Below are 21,462 nucleotides of genomic sequence, written 5' to 3' on the forward strand. Positions count from 1 at the left end.
AAGCTGACAGAAAGATTACTGCATAACCATGACAGTACCCCCCTCCTATGAGGCCTCCCCCTCCCCCGCATGGGCCCCGGCTTAAAGGGAAACTCCAGATGAAACTTCCTCAACAGACGAGGCACAAAGATCTCAGATGCAGTGATCCAAGACCTCTCTTTAGGACCAAACTCTTGCCAATGTACGAGGTACTGAAGAATGCCTCTACGGCACCGGGAATCCAGAACTTGACTAACCTCGTACTTAAGATTATCCTCAGAGACCGAAACCGATGTAGGGAGAGGACGAGAGGACTTATTGAGGGCTAAAGGCTTCTTAGGAATGGGTAAAGGCATAAGAAGACCATCAGGAGTCTGAGCAGGGTCCCCCAGACCCTTAAAGATGAGCTGGACATCCAGCACAGGATCATCAGACTGGGCAGAAGTCAGTGGATCCCTGAGACCAGGTTGGTTAGAAAGTGATGTGTCACAGAAGTCAAGCTGAATAGCTTCACTGGGCATAGGCTTAACTGGTGCAGAGGCCGACTGAACAGCATTGCCAGGTGCAGCGACCACCAGAATTGCATTACAGGGCGTAGCGACTGTGGAACTGGTAGACGAGTCAGCCTGGATGTGTGTCCAAGAGGGTCCAGGAATAGGCAAAGGCAAATGACCATGCAGACTGGAGTGAATGAGGGGCTCAAGGTCACAGGTGGGCTCCTCATCCAGAGTGCCACATGACCCAGAGAGTGCCTCAGCCTGCCTATTGCAGGAGACATTCCAAAAATCGCTATATGCAGTGGGAAGAGCAGAAGATACTGGGATGGTGGCAACAGGAAGTTTCTCTTTTGGGGTAACCTTGAGTAGGCAGGAAGAGGAACCCCAAGCCATGATCTGTCCAGCAGTCCAGTCAATGTGTGGAGAATGGAACCGTAACCAAGGAAGACCTAATATGATAGGACATGAAGCCTTAGGTAAGACAAGGAAGGATATCCACTCCTGGTGGAGTGTCCCTACCGACATCTTAACAGGGAGGGTCTGAAAGTGGATAGGACCCCCTGGGAGAACAGTGCCATCAATCGCCAAGACCACCAATGGCGTTGAAAGGGGCAAAAGGGTAAGTCTCATGGAAGATGCAGTTTCCCAATCCATGAAATTGCCAGCGGCTCCGGAATCTAGATGTGCCGAGACCGAACTAGAGGAATTGCCGACATGAAGGAACACAGAAAGAAGAAGACGAGAAGGTGAAGGTGATACTTCAGGGTCTAATACTCCACCTTCCAGATGTATTAGCCCCGATCATTTTTCCAGATGAAGAGAACAAGTGTCACGAAAATGACCTTTGGCCCCACAATAGAGGCACAGGGCCAGAGTTCTGCACCTAGCGCGTTCTTCAGGAGACAACTTGGTCCAGCCCAGCTGCATAGGTTCCTCAGCGGGCAGGGGGTGCTCCTCGGATCGAAGAGAAGGGACTGGGAGCTCAGACTGCCTAGGGAACTGGGAGTGCTGGTGTCTTTTTTCCAGGGCCCTCTCCTGAAAGCGAATATCGATCAGGTTACACAAGGTGATGACACCGTCCAGATCAGCAGGAAGGGATCTTCCTGCTAATTCATCCTTCACTCTATCCGAGAGGCCATGTAAAAAGGTTGCAACTAGGGCCTCATTATTCCAGCTCAATTCAGCTGTGAGGATACGGAACTGAAGAGCGTATTGTCCCACAGAAGCGAACTCTTGACAGAGACGTAAAAGAGCGCTAGCCACTGAGGAGACACGACCCGGTTCCTCGAAGATATTCAAAAAAAGTTTCAAGAAATTAGGCAGGCTAGAAACCACTGGATCATTCAGTTCCCACAGAGGGGTAGCCCAAGCTAGCGCCTCGCCGGACAGGAGGGATATAATATAGGCTACTTTCACCCGATCGGACAGGAAGTTTTGGGGCTGAAGTTCAAAATGAATTGTGCACTGGCTAAGGAACCCCGTGCAAGCCTTGGAGTCCCCAGAGAAACGGGCCGGAGCTGGCAGTTGCAATGAATGTGTGGCTGCGACAGGTGCAACAGCAGATAGCGGTTGAGGTTGTTGAACCGGATGTCCTAATGAGGCCTGATCCTGTTCAAAATGGGATGCCAAATCCTGGAGGAATCGCTTTACTTGGGTCTGATGCGATTCCTGGTTCTCAAGTCTGCGAACTAAGCCCTGCAACGGATCATCTGTGGGTAGCGGCACATCAGCCGGGTCCATGGCTGATCAAACTGTCAGATCACCTTGAGGCTAGGTGACAGATGCATTCTGTAGGAGTCGGAAGTGCACCGCTAGGTAGTGGACCCTAGGACTGACTGCTGTGGACTGAACCCTGGGAGGTTCAGGAAGCAGGTCTACTGGATCACTAACACAGATCCCACTGGAAGCTAGAGCATAGATTCCCCAGGGCGCGGAGTCTAAGAGCCAGCAGGTGTTCACTAGAGCCTCTAGTGGTGAGGATGGACTGCGCTGCAGTCTGGCTCCAGGTTGCGGCCCCCAGGGTCTCACAGCTCACGCTCACGGTAGACTACAGGAGAAGAGGAAGGAGGCAGCAGGCTGGAACAACAAGGAAAGTAAGGGGTAAGCCAAGGTCGGGGCCACAAGCAGACAAGGACAACAGAGTTCACGTCAAGGTTCAGGGTCACAGGCAAATAGGGATAGTCGGGGACACGCCAAAGGTCAGGGTCACGAGCAGACAGGAATAGTCGAGAACAGGCCAAAGTCGGTAACTGGAATCAGACGTAGGAAACACAACAAGTACACACGAAAGCTAACACACAATGGTTGATCAGCACTTCTGGCTTGCAGTGCACAGGTTAATATAGGGTTCCCTGATAGGGCCTGGGGTGGGGCCATGCTTAGAGGAGAGGTTATAAAACCAGCCAGGTGTGAGGGGCTGGCCTCTTAGTTTGAACACATGAGGAGCAGGTAAGCTGACAGAAAGATTACTGCATAACCATGACAATTCCAGTCTAGCCAAGCCTGTATCTGACTGCAGGCCATTCCTGGTGTACGCTTTCAAATATACTTTCAGGCAGGCAGGCAGGCAGGTGATTCAGTGATCTGCAGTGCATAAAATATATATACAGTCTCCTACCTATATATCCAATGCATTCCAGTCTAGCCAAGCCTATATCTGACTGCAGGCCATTCCTGGTGTACGTTTTCAAATACATTTTTAGACATGCAGGCTGGTGATTCAGTGATCTGCAGTGCATTAAATATATATACAGTCTCCTACATATATATGCACTGCATTCCAGTCTAGCCAAGCCTAAATCTGACTGCAGGCCATTCCTGGTGTACGTTTTCAAATACACTTTTAGGCAGGCAGGTGATTCAGTGATCTGCAGTGCATAATATATTATATATACATACACAGTCTCCTACATATATATCCACTGCATTCCAGCCTAGCTAAGCCTATATCTGACTGCAGGTCATTCCTGGTGTACGTTTTCAAATACACTTTCACGCAGGCAGGCGGGCGATTCAGTGATCTGCAGTGCATAAAATATATATATATACAGTCTCCTACATATATATCCACTGCATTCCAGTCTAGCCAAGCCCATATCTGACTGCAGGCCATTCCTGGCGTACCTTTTCAAATACACTTTCAGGCATGCAGGCGATTCAGTGATCTGCAGTGCATTAAATATGGAAGGATCTCTCCAACGAGGCAGGATGCCCTCCAGGGGCCAGCTTAAGGGCAGCCACCCGATTGCATCACACTGCAGAGCTCCGCATGTGCAGGGCGCTGCTGACTCCACACGTATTTTGAAAAGTTCTTTGGTGTGGGCCTTTTTTGATATGTGTGCAGCAGATCGCAACGTTGCTGTTTGCAACATATGTCTGAAGCATATCAAGCGTGACCAAAACAGCAGCCGCTTGGGTACCACATGCTTGACCAGACATATGTCGATCTCCCATGCAGTCCATTGGCAACAGTACTTAAAAGACCCACACTAGGGATGAGCTTCGAATTCAAGTTGAACACGATGAAGATCGAACATTAGGGGCCATTCGCGCCAAATTCGAGTGTCACGGGCCATAATGCACTGCCTCATCACAGTGGTTTGCTGGCTGATGATTGGCCAAGCATGCACTATGACCTGCATGCTTTGGCCAATCACAGCGCCGTAAGAAAACAGAGCCATAATTGGCTCAGGGGATTAAGTACACGCCCCACACTATATAAGGCCGCCTGCACATCAGCCGCGTGTGTGTAGTGTGTTCTGGCGTAGAGAGAGAGAGAGAGAGAGAGAGAGAGTGTGTCATTTCATTTAGATAGATTGAGCAGACAGTTGATACAGTTAGCTCCAGTATATTTAGTATGTATATATATATATACACACACACACACACACACACACACATACATACACATTCCAGGCTTTGCATATATATATATATTATATATAGAGAGAGAGAGAAGAGAGAGAGAGAAGAGAGAGATACACTGTATTAGCTAGATCTCACTGCAGACCTTTCCTGTTGTTCTGTTCCTAATATACTACAGGCAGGCAGTTCATTCAGTTAGCTGCAGTATATTCAGTACCGTATCCTGTGCAGTTAGATCTTGCTGCAGACTGTTCCTATTGTTCTCTTCCTAATATACCTACAGGCAGGCAGTTCCTGTTGTTCTGTTGCTAATATACTTGTCATGAAATGGTTCACCCGTTGGTGTCACTGTCGGTCTCTTGGATCACAGTACCAGTGTCCACCAGCGGGTATCTTCCAACATCCAGGACTTGTAATAAGAGGACTCACCTGCTGGTGGCACTGTTGCATCCTTGGGCCGTAGTACCGGTGTCCACCAGCGGGTGTATTCCGGCAGTGTGGAGCAGGCAGCACCTTCTGGGCTCAGGTGTAACGTGAGGTCAAATCACTGCAGTCTGATAAATACCCGGCAAGCCCTCACATCCTTGCCTTGATGTCTCTCTCCCTGTGCCCTGATTTTGCTGCCTGTTATCTTGACCTTGAGCCTGCATCTGTCCTGACCTGATCCGATCCCTATCCTGAGCCCATCCTGTACTTGTCCCCCTGGTTTCCTGATTTCCCTGGATCCCTGCCCTGCAGCCTATCCATTCATCCTCTCCCTGTCCTATTGGTTCCCCGTCCTTTCCCATCTGACTGACCTCCTTGTGCATGACCTCTGCCTGGCTTTTGTTATGATTACGGTATTTCCCATCCATTTGTATATACCACTTGTTTGTGGGTCTGTGGTTGGTTTTGCACTGTTTATATTTCACTTATTTGTCACCCATTTAATAAACACCACTATTTTTCACTTACCTGTGTTTCTGGTTTCTTCTGTGCAGTCCACACAGTCTGGTCTACTGAATTCCCTGATAGTACACCAAGGCCATCCCTGACCAGACGTGGCTGCATTGAGGAACCATCCTGGTTTGTTAGGTCTGCTATTATGGATTTCAATGAAATAATTTATTATTCTCTGCTGGCAGAAGAGGATGGTGGATATTGTCGCCAGATTTTAAAAGGGCGGACTAGTGACCAGCTGATGGAAACTATCCGATCAGCTCATTCCCTAGTGGATCAGGGGTATATGTCATTTGAAGATGTTCAGCCCCTGATCCAGTTATTTGCAAAACCAGCCCTGTCATGCATTCCCGAAGAAAGCGATGATTTTTCTCCCCCCTTCAATTTTGGCCAAGTTGAATCCCTGGTATGATTATTAGAAGATGATCCAGCCTTTTTTATGGAACATTATTCCTCTTGTTCACAGCAGGTGTTGTCTAATTGCATCCAGTCTGTGCAATCCTTGGTTAGTCAGGCTGCGTGTGAATCAGCGTTTGTTCAACCTGTGCTACAGACATGGTCAGATCTCCTGCACTTAGCTAAGCCTCAACATTCCAGCCCTGCCATTAATCACCTGCCTTCCCAAAAATCTATCTCCCCGTCACCTATGGCAACCTCAGCTACAGCCCAGTTTACTCAGCCCCCTACCTAATACTATTACCCAGTTTCCAAGTGTAGCACCTATCTTGCTTTCAATCCACCCATCTCTTCTCCTCCACCTGTAACAATCCCACAAAACCCTCCTCCAGCCACAGTTCCTCGGTCTTCCTTCTGCCCAGCTACTTTCTTTTCTTACAGCCCTGCACCTACATACAAAGCTGCAGTGGCTAAACCAAAAAAGAAACAAAAATTCTTTCCGACCCACACATCCTACCAGTAACCCAACCTGCTTCCACACCAACCAACCTGTTCCAGCCTGCTTTCATGCCAGTTGAACCTGATGACCCACCTAAACCTGCCAACCCAGTGCCCACCTTCCAGTCTGATGTGCCATCTTCCAGCCTGATGTCTCGATGCTTGCCTTCCAGCTGGGTGTCTCGGTGCCTGCCTACCAGCCTGATGTGCCTGCTTTCCAGTCTGATGTGTCCGCTTTCCAGTCTGATGTGCCTGCCTCCCAGTCTGATGTCCTGATGCCTGCATTCCAGCCCAAAGTCGCGGTGCCTGCTTCCTAGTCTGATGTGCCCGCTTCCCAGGCTGATGTCTTGATGCCTGCCTTCCAGCCGAAGCCTCGGTGCCCACCTACCAGTCTGATGTGCCCGCTTTCCAGCTGGATGTCTCGGTGCTTTCCTTACAGCCGGATGTCTCGGTGCCTGCCTTCCAGCTTGATGTCTCTGCTTTCCAGTCTGATGTGTCCGCTTTTCAGTCTGATGTCTTGATGCCTGCCTTCTAGCCCAGAGTCTCGGTGCCTGCCTTCCAGCCTGATGTTCCCGTTTTCAAGTCTGATGTGCCCACCTTCCAGTCTGATGTCTTGATGCTTGCCTTCCAGCCGGATGTCTCGGTGCCTGCCTTCCAGCATGATGTCTCTGCTTTCCAGTCTGATGTGTCCGCTTTCCAGTCTGATGTGCCCGCTTTTCAGTCTGATGTCATGATGCCTACCTTCGAGCCCGAAGTCTTGGTGCCTGCCTTCCAGCTTGATGTGCCTGCCTTCCAGCCTGATGTTCCCGCTTTCAAGTCTGATGTGCCCCCCTTCCAGCCTGATGTCTCGATGCTTGCCTTCCAGCTGGATGTCTTGGTGCCTGCCTCCCAGCTTGATGTGCCCGCTTTCCAGTCTGATGTGCCAGCTTTCCAGTCTGATGTGCCCGCTTTCCAGTCTGTCCTGATGCCTGCATTCCAGCCCAAAGTCTTGGTGCCCGCTTCCCAGTCTGATGTGCCTGCTTCCCAGTCTGACGTGCCCGCTTTCCAGTCTGATGTCCTGATGCCAGACTTCCAGCTTGATGTCTCCACTTCCCAGTCTGATGTGCCCGCTTCTCAGTCTGATGTGCCCGCTTTCCAGTCTGATGTCCTGGTACCTGCCTTTCAGCCTGATGTCTCGTTGTCTGCCTTCCAGCCTGGTGTCTCGTTGCCTGCCTTCCAGCCTGATGTCCTGATAGTGGTGTCTCAGTCTGAAGTTTCGGTGCCCGTGTCTCAGCCTGAAGTTTCGGTGCCCATGTCTCAGCCTGAAATTTCGTTGCCCATGTCTCAGCCTGAAGTTTCATTGCCCGTGTCTCAGCCTGAAATTTCATTGCCCGTTACCCAGTCTGCTGAGCCGGTGCCCGTTACCCAGTCTGCTGAGCCGGTGCCCGTTACCCAGTCTGCTGAGCCGGTGCCCGTTACCCAGTCTGCTGAGCCGGTGCCTGTTATCCAGTCTGCTGAGCCGGTGCCCGCTACCCAGTTTACTAAATCGGAGTCTGTCACTCGGCCTGTTAAGCCAGTACACGTTATTCGGCTTACCGGACCAGTGCCCGGTGTCCAGCTTGCTGGGCTGGGGCCCGTTACCCAGCCCACTGTGCCGGGGCCTGTTACCCAGCCTGTTGAGCTGGTGCCTGTGATCCAGCCTGCCCTTACGGTGCTCGCTGTTCGGCCTAATGTTCCAGAGCCTGCTGCCCAGCTCGGCGACCCGGAGCCTGCTGCCCAGCTCGACGACCCGGAATCTGCTGCCCAGCTCGGTGACCCGGAGCCTGCTGCCCAGCTCGATGACCCAGAGCCCTCTGTCTGCTCTGATGTGCCCTCTGTCTGCTCTGATGTGCCCGCTGTCAGCTCTGATGTGCTCACTGTACCTGATGCCCAGCCTGACATGCCCTCATCCGTTGTGAGGCCATTAACTTTGGACAATTTCATCTAGTTGGAGCGTCCGGAGGTCACTCCTTTGAGGGGGGTACTGTCATGAAATGGTTCACCCGTTGGTGTCACTGTCAGTCTCTTGGATCGCAGCACCAGTGTCCACCAGCGGGTGTCTTCCAACATCCAGGACTTGTAATAAGAGGACTCACCTGCTGGTGGCACTGTTGCATCCTTGGGTCGTAGTACCGGTGTCCACCAGAGGGTGTATTCCGGCAGTGTGGAGCAGGCAGCACCTTCTGGGCTCAGGTGTAACGTGAGGTCAAATCACTGCAGTCTGATAAATACCCGGCAAGCCCTCACATCCTTGCCTTGATGTCTCTTTCCCTGTGCCCTGATCTTGCTGCCTGTTATCTTGACCTTGAGCCTGCATCTGTCCTGACCTGATCTGATCCCTATCCTGAGCCCATCCTGTACTTGTCCCCCTGGTTTCCCTGGATCCCCTGCCCTGCAGCCTATCCATCCTCTCCCTGTTCTGTTGGTTCCCTGTCCTTTCCCATCTGACTGACCTCCTTGTGTATGACCTCGGCCTGGCTTTTGTTATGATTACAGTATTTCCCATCCATTTGTATATAACATTTGTTTGTGGGTCTGTGGTTGGTTTTGCACTGTTTATATTTCACTTATTTGTCACCCATTTAATAAACACCATTATTTTTCACTTACCTGTGTTTCTGGTTTCTTCTGTGCAGTCCACACAGTCTGGTCTACTAAATTCCCTGATAATACTACAGGCAGGCAGTTAATTCAAGTAGATGCAGTATATTCAGTACTTTATCCTCTGCAGCTAGATCTTGCTACAGACCATTCCTGTTGTTCTCTTCCTAATATACTACAGGCAGTTCATTCAGTTAGCTGCAGTATATTCAGTAATGTATCCTGTGCAGCTAGATCTCGCTGCAGACCGTTCCTGTTCTCTTCCTAATATACTACAGGCATTCAGTTCATTCAGTTAGCTGCAGTATATTCAGTACTGTATCCTGTGCAGCTAGATCCCGCTGCAGACTGTTTCTGTTGTTCTCTTCCTAATATACTACAGGCAGGCAGGTCATTCAGTTAGCTGCAGTATATTCAGTACTGTATCCTGTGCAGCTAGATCTCGCTGCAGACCGTTCATGTTGTGCTCTTCCTAATATACTACAGGCAGGCAGTTCATTCAGTTACTTGCAGTATATTCAGTACTGTATCCTGTGCAGCTAGATCTCACTGCAGACAGTTCCTGTTGTTCTCTTCCTAATATACTACAGGCAGGCAGTTCATTCAGTTAGCTGCAGTATATTCAGTACTGTATCCTGTGCAGCTATATCTTGCTGCAGACCGTTCCTGTTGTTCTGTTCCTAATATACTAAAGGCAGGCAGTTCATTCAGTTAGCTGCAGTATATTCACTACTGTATCCTGTGCAGCTAGATCTCACTACAGACCTTTCCTGTTGTTCTCTTCCTAATATACTACAGGCAGTTCATTCAGTTAGCTGCAGTATATTCTGTACTGTATCCTGTGCAGCTAGATCTCGCTGCAGACCATTCCTGTTGTTCTGTTCCTAATATACTAAAGGCAGGCAGTTCATTCAGTTAGCTGCAGTATATTCAGTACTGTATCCTGTGCAGCTAGATCTCACTGCAGACTGTTCCTGTTGTTCTCTTCCTAATATACTACAGGCAGGCAGTTCATTCAGTTAGCTGCAGTATATTCAGTACTGTATCCTGTGCAGCTAGATCTCACTGCAGACCGTTCCTGTTCTCTTCCTAATATACTAAAGGCAGGCAGTTCATTCAGGTAGCTGCAGTATATTCAGTACTGTATCCTGTGCAGCTAGATCTCGCTGCAGACCGTTCCTGTTCTCTTCCTAATATACTACAGGCAGGCAGCTCATTCAGTTAGCTGCAGTATATTCAGTAATGTATCCTGTGCAGCTAGATCTCGCTTCAGACCGTTCCTGTTGTTCTCTTCCTAATATACTACAGGCAGGCAATTCATTCAGTTAGCTGCAGTATATTCAGTACTGTATCCTGTGCAGCTAGATCTCGCTGCAGACCGTTCCTGTTCTCTTCCTAATATACTACAGGCAGGCAGTTCATTCAGTTAGCTGCAGTGTATTCAGTGCTGTATCCTGTGCAGCTAGATCTTGCTGCAGACTGTTCCTGTTGTTCTGTTCCTAATATACTACAGGCATTCAGTTCATTCAATTAGCTGCAGTATATTCAGTACTGTATCCTTTGCAGCTAGATCTCACTGCAGACCGTTCCTGTTGTTCTGTTCATATTATACTACAGGCAGGCAGTTCATTCAGTTAGCTGAAGTATATTCAGTACTGTATCCTGTGCAGCTAGATCTTGCTGCAGACCGTTCCTGTTGTTCTGTTCCTAATATACTACAGGCAGGCAATTTATTCAGTTAGCTGCAGTATATTCATTACTGTATCCTGTGCAGCTAGATCTCGCTACAGATCATTCCTCTTGTTCTCTTCCTAATATACTACAGGCAGGCAGTTCATTCAGTTCGCTGCAGTATATTCAGTACTGTATCCTGTGCAGCTAGATCTCGCTGCAGACTGTTCCTGTTGTTCTCTTCCTAATATACTACAGGCAGGCAGTTGATTCAGTTAGTTGCAGTATATTCAGTATACATATACATCCCAGCTTTGTGCAGCTACATCTCACTGCAGGCCATTCCTGGTGTAACTATTCAAATACTTTACAAATACATCAAATACAGTATGTCTGGAAGTCCAACAAGGAGAGGCAGACGCTCACAGGCTACTAAAAGAGGGCAAGCAGGCTCTGTGCCTACAGCCAATATTGCTGGTCATGGACACGGTGCATCCTCAGCACGATTGTCCTTTTTTCCGGCAGCTGGCCGTGTTGAGCCACAACATGCAGAAGTGTTGGTAGAGTGGATGACCAAGCCATCCTCATCCTCCCCATACCTCTGTCACCCAGGCTCAGAGTACTTTGGCTGCCAATGCAGCTGCCAAAGCAGCCTCTTCCATTGGCTCAATGTCATCAGTCACTTCTTCCCTATCCCCACCATCATGCCCTGAGGAGTCCCCCGAACTGTTCGACCACAGTGTTGGGTACATGCTGCAGGAGGATGTGCAGCATTTTGAAGGCTCCGATGATGGTATTCAGATTGGTGAAGGCAGTAACGTGAGCCCAGAGAGAGGGGATGCCCAAGAAGGACAACAAACTGGCAGTCATGTTCCCCCAGCTGCAGCATACTGCCAGGTTTGCTCCAGTGATGAGGAGGGAGGGGATGATAAGGTCACTGACTCTACGTGGGTGCCTGATAGGAGAGAGGAGGAGAAGGCTGGATGCCCTCCAGGGGCCAGTTTAAGGGCAGCCAACTGACTGCATTACACCGCAGAGCTCCGCATGTGCAGGGCACTGCTGACTCCATACGTTTTTTCCAAAAGTTCTTTGGTGTGAGCCTTTTTTGAGATGTGTGCAGCAGATCGCACCATTGCTGTTTGCAACATATGTCTGAAGTGTATCAAGTGTGGCCAAAACAGCAGCTGCTTGGGCACTACATGCTTGACCAGACATATGTCGACCTCCCATGCAGTCCATTGGCAAGCGTACTTAAAAGACCCACACCAAAGAACAAGGCAGACCTCTCCTTGCTCTTCATCAGCTGGGATCTCCAACCCCACTATACCTTCAGTTCTCTCAGAAACCTGCACTGAGAGGAATGAAGGTGTAGAATTAGGTGTGCCAAGTACTTGCAGGCAATCTGCTACTGCTACACCAATGTCTGATTGTAGCAGGCAAATTTCCCTACCCCAGTTGCTAAACCAGTGAAAGAAATTCGGTCCCAGCCATCCACATGCCCAGCTGCTGAATGCTAGCTTGGCTAAATTGCTAGCACTCCAACTGCTTTTCAGCTGGTAGACTCTGTCCCCTTTTGTGAATTTGTGGAATGTGCGGTACCTCAGTGACAGGTTCCCAAATGCCACTTTTTTTCATGGAAGGCAATTCCAGCTCTCTACCGGCATGTGGAAGGCAATGTCTTGGCCTCGCTGGACAGGGCGGTCAGCGGTGCATATTACCGCTGACTCATGGTCCAGCAGGCATGGACAGGGACGTTACCTATCTTTCATGGCGCACTGGGTGACCCTGCTGGCAGCTGAGAAGGATGCAGGACAGGGTGCAGTATTGTTGGAGCTTGTTCTGCCACCACGCCTCCAAAATGCTACTAGTGGTGATTCTGACACACCTCTCTCCTCCACCCCCTCATCTTCTTCTTCCTCCATGGCCTCTTCCTCTATAGATTTTTCCTTGGAACCAGTGGTGCTCCGTAGGAGTTCAAGGGGCTACGCAAGCACTCAGGCAAAAACATGCCATGCGGTGCTTGAGCTGGTGTGCTTAGGGGACAGGAGCCACACTGGGGCAGAGATTCTGTTAGCTCTGAAGGGGCAGGCTCAGAGGTGGGTGACACCATGCCAGCTTCAGGCAGGAATGGTGGTTTGCGACAATGGAACCAACCTCCTCTCCGCCCTCCGACAGGGACACTTCACCCATGTTCCCTGTTTGGCTCACGTCCTTAATTTGGTGGTGCAGTGGTTCTTGTGCAGGTACCCGGGCTTACAGGATCTCCTGAGGCAGGCCAGGAAAGTCTGTGTGCATTTCTGCCGGTCATATAATGCCAGTGCTCGGCTGGCTGACCTCCAAAAGGAATACAACATGCCCAAGAACCGCCTAAACTGTGACATGTTGCGGAACTTTTCCAGCCGTCGCAGAGGGAGCAGAGGATGAAACATCTTCGGGAGGCCTAGCAGAAAGGTTTGTTCAACGCGTTTCCAGAGCCTGGGAGGTTACAAATTCCTGGTCCTGGACAACGTGTTGCTGAGGCTTCGGTCAGTCAAAGAAGGAGCCGTGAAGAAGGTGGCCGTCTGACAGATGCGTTCAGACAATTTTTTAGTCCACAGCCCCAAGGTCTGATCGGTTCCAGCAACCATCGCCAGCGTCTGATTTACATGGTGCAGGAATACCTAGGGGCAAGATCAGATTTGGAGACCTTTCCAACCGAAAATCCTCTGGGTTACTGGGTCTTGAGGATGGATCACTGGCCAGAGCTTGCACAGTATGCAATTGAGCTACTGGCCTGTCCTGCATCCAGCGTTCTTTCGGAACGCACATTCAGTGCTGCTGGAGGCTTTGTAACCGATCACAGAGTGCGCCTGTCCACCGACTCGGTTGATCGGCTCACCTTGATAAAAATGAATCAGCCTTGGATCACCAGCTACCAAGCACCTGATGCTAATGTAGCGACTAATTTTTTTTATAAATGTGAGATACCTTGAAGCCTTCCTATGCTGATGCTGAGTGACTATCCCGTTATGCTGATTGACTATCCTATTCCTCCTCAATGTTCATGTTGATAGCTTGTAAGAACATTTTTGGTTCTGGGCATCACCACCAGTGGCTAAGGCCCAATTTTTCTGTCCCTGTTCAACAGGGGCATGTAATTACAATTTTTGCTGTAATATTTCACATCAGGGCTCGTTCCTGCACTCAACTAGAGTATCTGCGAGAGGTTGCAGTGTTGTGGCACCACCACCAGTGCCTGAGGCCCAATTTTTCTGCCCCTGTTTAATAGGGGCATGTAATTATAATATTTGCTCTAATATTTCACAGCAGGCCTCATTCCTGCGCTCAACAACAGAATCTGTGAGGGGTTATGGTGTTGTGGCACCACCACCACTGCCTAAGACACAATTTTTCTGCCCCTGTCTAACAGGGGCGTGTAATTACAATTTTTGATCTAATATTTCACAGCAGGGCCTATTCCTGCGCCCACCAAGAGTAAATGTGAGGGCTTACAGTGTTGTGGCACCACCACCACACCACCAAAGGCCACATTTTTCTGCCCCTGTTCAAAAGGGGCATGTAATTACGATTCTTGATATATTTCACAGCAGGACCCATTCCAGCGCCCACCAAGAGTAACTGTGAGGGCTTACAGTGTTGTGGCACCACCACACCACCACCAAAGGCCCAAATTTTATGCCCCTGTTCAATAAGGGCATGTAATTACAATTCTTGATATAATATTTCACAGCAGGGCCCGTTCCAGTGCCCACCAAGAGTAACTGTGAGGGCTTACAGTATTCTGGTCCCACCAACACCTAAGGCCTAATTTTCTGCAGAGTATATAGGACAGGTGGTATAGTATATACAGGCGGTCCTCTACTTTCAAACATCCAACTTACAAACGACTCCTACTTACAAACGGGGGAGACAACATGAAGTGAGAGGAAATCTACCCCTAGGCAGGGAAATTCTCTCCTGTAAGAGTTAATATGGGAAAAAGGTGTCTCCACTGATGCTTTATCACCAATCCTTGTTTCTCTAATAACCCCAAATTTTCAAAATCCAACTGTCATTGGGACAGAAAGTGAGGTGAAATCTTCTGAACAGGTGCACAGACAGCAAAACAAATGTTACAGGGGTAATAACCCTTCCCTATGTTATCCAAAAAGCTTAAAAATAGATTTTTTGGCTGGAGCTACACTTACAAAATGTACCTGTTCCAAATTACAAACAGATTCAACTTAAGAACAAACCTACAGTCCCTGTCTTGTTTGGACCGCCTGTATACTGCTGTTCAGAGTATATAGTGCCTGGGGGCCCCATGCCTTTTCTTTTTTTAATGTGGGTGCGGGGTTCCCCTTAATATCCATACAAGACCTAAAGGGCCTGGCAATGGGCTGGGGGGGTTACCCATGCCGTTTTTCTCAATAATTTTCATCCATATTGCCGGGACCCAACATTACATTACAGCTGCAAGCAGTTTTGAATGACTTTTATTCCTTTAGAAATTTCATTTTGTGCAGGGACTGTTCTAAACACAGGAAACACGCGCCACTTTACAGTCATACTATTCTCACCCCCCAGGTATATTAAAGGAATAATTCACTTTTATTTTTTCACTTTAAGCATTATTAAAATCACAAACGGCCGTTTGTAAAACTTTTTTTTGCATTGATAGATGTCCCCTGGGGCAGGACCCGGGTCCCCAAACACGTTTTAGGACAATAACTTGCATATTAGCCTTTAAGATTCGCACTTTTGATTATTACGTTTGGGTCCCATAGACTTTAACAGTGTTTGAATGTTCGCGCAAACTTTCGGTCCGTTTGCATGTTCTGCTGCGAACCGAACAGGGGGGTGTTTGGCTCATCCCTAGTCTCAGGCACACCAAACATGGCAAAAACACCAACCATTTGGGTACCACATGCCTAACAGGGCTTTTAACGTCCAACCACTCAGCCCATTGGCAAGAGCACCTAAAAGCCACGCAAAAGGGGCACAAATCTGTCCCTTCTCTTCCTCCTCCTCCTTTCCCAATTCAGTCTGCCCCTGCAATACCTAGTCATTACCTTTCAGCAGCCTCCACTGACAGGGATGATGGTATAGCACAGGGTGTCCCAGTTCCTAGCAGCACATCTGCCAGCAGCACACCACCAGCTGTAGACTGTAGCGGCAAATTTCTCAGCCCCATCTGCTGCAGCGGAAAAAAAAATACAGTTCCTGCCACCCACATGCCCAGTATCTAAATGCAAGCTTGTCAAAGCTGGTGAATCTCCAACTTCTGCCTTTCAGCCTGGTGGACTCTGCCCCCTTCTGTGAATTCGCACAATGTGCTGTACCACAATGGCAGGTTCCCAATCGCTACTACTTCTCATGTAAGGCCGTTCCATCTCTCTACCATCATGTGGAAGGGAATGTTCTGGCATCGTTGGGCAAGGCAGTCAGCCGTAAAATCCACTTTACAGCTAACACATGGTCCAGCAAGCATGGGCAGGGACGATATATTTTGTTCACAGAACACTTATTAAAGTTGCTTGCAACTCGAAAGGTTGCAGGACAGGGCTCAGTGCTGCAGCTTGTTGTGCCCCCACATCTCCATACAGCTTGTGGTGATAATGCCAGACCTATGAGCTCTACCCCCTCCTCCTCCTCCTCCATCTACATGCCCTCCTCTGCATAATTGTCCTATGAACATCAGGTACCCCCTAAGCATTTAAATGGCTATTCCCAGAGCCAGGCTAAAAGGTGCCATGCAGTGCTTCAGCTGGTGTGTTTAGGGGACAGGAACCACACCGGAGCAGAGATTCTTGCAGCTCTGCAGGGACAGGTCCAGAGGTGGTTCACACCATGCCAGCTGAAGCCACAAATGGGTGTGTCCAATAATGGCTCAAACCTCCTGTCCGCCCTTAGACAGGGAAAGTTGACACATGTGCCATGCCTGGCACATGTCCTCAATTTGGTGGTGTAGCGTTTCCTAAGTACGTACCCAGGGTTGCAAGATGTACTAAAACAGGCCAGAAGAGTCTGTAGCCATTTCAGGCAGTCATACACAGCCAGTGCTCAGTTGGCTGAAATTCAGCGGGAATTCCACCTGCCCGTAAACCGCCTGATTTGTGACATGCCCACCAGGTGGAACTCAACTTTGGGAATGCTGCAGCAGCTATACATGCAGCAGAGGGCCGTTAACGAGTATCTGTGCCAGTATGGCACGACGACAGGCTCAAGCCACCTCGGCTTTTTTTGCCCATGCCAATGGCTAATTATTAAAGATGCATGCACAGTATTGTCACCATTTGAGGAGGCCACAAGGATGGTGAGCTGTGACAGTGCATGCATCAGTGACACAATCCCTGTTGTGTTCCTGCTGGAGCAGACTCTGCGTGGAATTATGGACAGGGCACTGGAGGCAGAGCAGCAGGAGGAAGAGGAGGACTTCCTTTCCTCTCAAGGCCCACTTTATCCAGACACCATCATTCATATGTCACAGAACACACAGGAGGAGAGAGGGGAGGAGGATGAGGAGGAGGATTCTGGCACTTTCATAGGCTTAGAAGAAGAGGAAGACATGCGTCAATCTGTAAGCGATGGTTTGCAACCCCAGGACCCTTGGGAGTAGTACGTGGCTGGGAGGTGAAAGTTTCAGATGCTGTCATAATGAGTGAGTCCAAGGAGTCTGCTTCTCAAGCCTCAGCAGATTTAAGGCGCATGGGCAACCTCATGCTTCAAAGCCCGTGAAAGGACCCAAGAATATGTGGCATAAAGGAGAAAGATGATTACTGGTTGACAAACCTCCTTGACCACCGTTATATGGGGAAGGTCTCAGATCTCATCCCGTCCCCACAGAGAGTGCAGAAGATAAAATCTCTTGAGGACACTTTAAAGAGGATTTTATTGAACATTTCTCCTGACTCCAGTAGGTTACAGTGTGGTGGAAAACTTTGTTTTGAGTCTTCTGTTGGTCAAGAGAGGAGCGTTGGAGAGGGCATCTGCCTAAGTGAGGCATTTCAGAATTTTTTTAGTCCTCGCCGCCCAGGGCTGTCAGCTTCCACATCTCATCGGCAGCGTCTGCATCACATGGTGGACGATTACCTTGGGGCCAAAACAGAGATGGAAAGCTTTCCAGCTGACGATCCACTGACTTACTGGGTCATGAGAATAGATCACTGAGCAGAACTTGCCCAGTATGCTATTGGGTTGTTGGGCTGCCCTGCTTCCAGGGTGCTTTCAGAATGGGCATTCAGTGCTGCAGGAGGTTTCGTTACTGATCATAGAGCGCATCTGTCCACAGACTCCATGGACTGTTTGACTTTTATAAAAATGAATCAGTCCTGGATTACCAGCTATGAAGCCCCTGATGCCGATATCACTGATTAAGTCTTTTTGGTATGTGAAATCTCTGCAGGACTTTGAGGCTGCCTAGCTTTGAGGGTGTTCAATCATTTCATCTGGAAGAGTGTTTTTGGTATAGGTTTCATGGGCACAATTAACACTCAAAGACCAAATTTTCAGCACCTGTTTGACAGGTGCAAATCATTGCAATTTTTTACAGCAAGGTCAATTCTTGCTTTCATCAAGATTACTTCTATAGGGTTACGGTGGGAAGGCGTCACCGACATCCAAAGACCAATTTTTACGCACTCATTACTTCTATCCAAAGCCAAAGTGACACCAGAATGTATCCAAAATATCTCTAATCTTGTTCCCAGTGCACTACATTGTTGCACTACTCATCATACACACTGGCTCTCCAGCTGTTGCTGACCAAAATAAAGGCAGCTTGGATGGAAAATGTCATTTTATTTGGCTTTATAAATGCATTTATTGCTTCAGCATATTCTAGACATGATACAGATCTGCCACTTTACAGGTAGACTAAGGGGACCCCCTAGGCACTATATTGGAAGGAATTTTTCATTTTTATGTTTTCACTAAAATCAAAAAAATCACTGCTCATTTAAAAATGATGTTTTTCACAAACTTTTTTTTTATTGATGCATGTCCCCCAGGGCAGGACGCGGACCCTTATAACCATTGTATGCCCAATTACTTGCATATTAGTCTTCAAATTGGGCACTTGATTTTTGACGTTCGGGTCCCATTGACTTTAAAGGGGTTCGTTATTCAGGTCCGAACTTAAACGGTGTTCAAAAGTTCTGGTGCGAACTGAACAGGGGTGGTTCAGCCCATCCCTAATGTTGATAAAAGTGTTAAGACTGCTGCCACTGTCGCAGTTGGCCTTAACACTTTCATCACTTTATTTTCTGGGAGTGCCCCTCCCGAGACTAGACTCTGGATCCACCCCTGGTCATAAGACTGCTATATATTGCTGATGAGAAAAGGTATTTAGCAGTTTATATTTACTAAAATTATGGCAGTTCTGTGTACTATGGGAGACCAGATATATTGAGTGCAGGGTCCTGGGTTTAGTAACACTTAAAGTGATTGTAAAGCTTTGTTTTTTTTTGTTTTTTTAAATAACAAACATGTCATACTTACCTCCACTGTGCAGCTTGCTTTGCAAAGAGTGGCCCCGATCCTCGATTTGTGGGGTCCCCCGGTGGGCTCTTGCGGCTCCTTCCCACATCAGATTACCTTGCAGGCACGCTCCCGAGTCCAGCATTTGCGTCCATGGACAAGAATGCCAGACTCGGCCCTGCCCCCCGACACCCACATCATTGGATTTGATTGACAGCAGCGGGAGCCAATGGCTGTGCTGCTATCAATCTATCCAATCAAGTGCCAAGAACCCCTGGCAGAGGGAACTCGCCATTGGAAATTCCAGGGCTCAGGTAAGTAAAACGGGGGGTCTGGGGGGCCAGTGACTGACAGAAGTTTTTTCACCTTAATGCATAGGATGTATTAAGGTGAAAAAACACAAGGGTTTACAACCCCTTTAACACTTACAACCGGTGAGTTTTAATGGTGATTTTAATATTATGCATACAATAAAATGTAATTCTGTTATTTAAAACATTGCAGTTTTGGTTTTATTCTTGAGAATTGAGCACCATAAAAAGTTCCATCCCTGGAAGAGCTAGTCCACATATCTCAAGAGTCTAAAAATTCACAAAAACATGGTCATGCTGGACTCACTTCAAAATAACTCAGCGCTTTCAAACCCATGGCTCCTGAACTCAAACTGTCACTTTATTGGCAGTTGGAGGTAAAATAAAATTAATTGGAGATGTAAGGTAATGATGGAGACTAGACATTGGTTTTTATATGTCCCTATACCCTGCATCCTCCTCCTCCCCCCCTCTCCATCCCCCATAGTGCATATATATTCTCATATTCTCTCTCTCCCTCTCTCTCCCCCTCTCACTCTCTCTCCTCCTCCCTCTCTCCCCTCCCTCCCTCTCACCCCTCCCTCCCTCTCACTCTCCCCCTCCCTCCCTCTCTCTCCCCCTCCCACTCTCTCTCTCCCCCCCTCCTCTCTCTCCCCCCTCCCTCCCTCTCTCTCTCCCCCTCCCTCCCACTCTCTCACCCCCTCCCTCCCTCTCTCCCCCCTCCCTCCCTCTCTCTCTCCCCCCTCCCTCCCCTCTCTCCCCCTCCCTCCCTCACTCTCCCCACCCTCCCTCCTCTCTCTCCCCCCCCTCCCTCTCTCTCCCCCTCCCTCTCTCTCTCCCCCTCCCTCCCTCTCCCCCTCCCCTCTCTCCCTCCCTCCCTCCCTCTCTCTCTCTCTCTCCCCCCTCTCCCCCTCCCTCCCTCTCTCTCCCTCTCTCCCCCTCCCTCTCCCCTCCCCCTCCCCTCTCTCTCTCCCCCTCCCTCTCTCCCCCTCCCTCCCTCTCTCTCCCCCCTCCCTCTCTCCCTCCCCCTCCCTCTCTCTCTCCCCCTCCCTCTCTCTCTCCCTCCCTCTCTCTCTCTCTCCCCCTCCCTCTCTCTCTCCCTCCCTCTCTCTCTCTCTCTCTCCCCCCTCCCTCTCTCTCTCCCCCCTCCCTCCCTCCCTCTCTCTCTCTCTCCCCCCCTCCCTCTCTCTCTCCCCCTCCCTCTCTCTCTCCCCCCTCCCTCCCTCCCTCTCTCTCTCTCTCTCTCCCCCCTCCCTCTCTCTCTCCCCCTCCCTCTCTCTCTCCCCCCTCCCTCCCTCCCTCCCTCCCCTCCTCTCTCTCTCCCCCCTCCCCTCCCTCCCTCCCTCCCTCCCTCCCTCTCTCTCTCTCTCTCCCCCTCTCCCTCCCCCTCTCTCTCTCTGTCTCCCCCCTCCCCCTCTCTCCCCCTCCCTCTCTCTCTCCCCCTCTCTCCCCCCTCCCTCTCTCTCTCCCCCCTCTCTCCCCCCTCCCTCTCTCTCTCCCCCCCCTCTCCCCCTCCCCCTCTCTCCCCCTCTCCCTCCCCCTCCCCCCCTCTCCCCCTCTCCCTCCCCCTCCCCCCTCCCTCCCTCTCTCCCCCCTCTCTCTCTCTCCCTCCCCCTCTCTCTCCCCCTCTCCCTCCCTCTCTCTCCCCCTCTCCCTCCCTCCCCCTCTCTCTCCCCCTCTCCCTCCCTCTCTCTCCCCCTCTCCCTCCCTCCCCCTCTCCCCCCCTCTCTCTCCCCCTCCCCCTCTCCCTCCCTCTCCCACCCTCTCTCTCTCCCCTCCCCCTCTCCCTCCCTCCCTCTCTCTCTCCCCCTCCCCCTCTCCCCCCCCCTCTCTCTCCCCCTCTCCCCCCCTCTCTCCCCCCCTCTCTCTCCCCCTCTCCCCCTCTCTCCCCCCTCTCCCCCCTCTCTCTCCCCCTCTCCCCCTCTCTCTCCCCCTCTCCCCTCCCTCTCTCCTCCCTCCCTCTCTCCCCCTCCCCCTCTCTCCCCCCTCTCTCTCCCCCTCTCCCTCCCTCCCCCCTCTCTCTCCCCCTCTCCCCCCTCCCTCCCCCCTCTCTCTCCCCCTCTCCCCCTCTCCCCCCCCCTCTCTCCCCCTCTCCCCCCCTCTCTCTCCCCCTCTCCCTCCCTCCCCCCTCTCTCTCCCCCTCTCCCCCTCTCCCCCCCTCTCCCTCCCTCCCCCTCTCCCCCCCTCCCCCTCTCCCCCCCTCTCCCTCCCCCTCTCCCCCACCTCTCTCT

This window comes from Aquarana catesbeiana, linkage group LG01, assembly GCF_042186555.1.
Source record: "Aquarana catesbeiana isolate 2022-GZ linkage group LG01, ASM4218655v1, whole genome shotgun sequence".
Taxonomy (NCBI): Eukaryota; Metazoa; Chordata; class Amphibia; order Anura; family Ranidae; genus Aquarana; species Aquarana catesbeiana.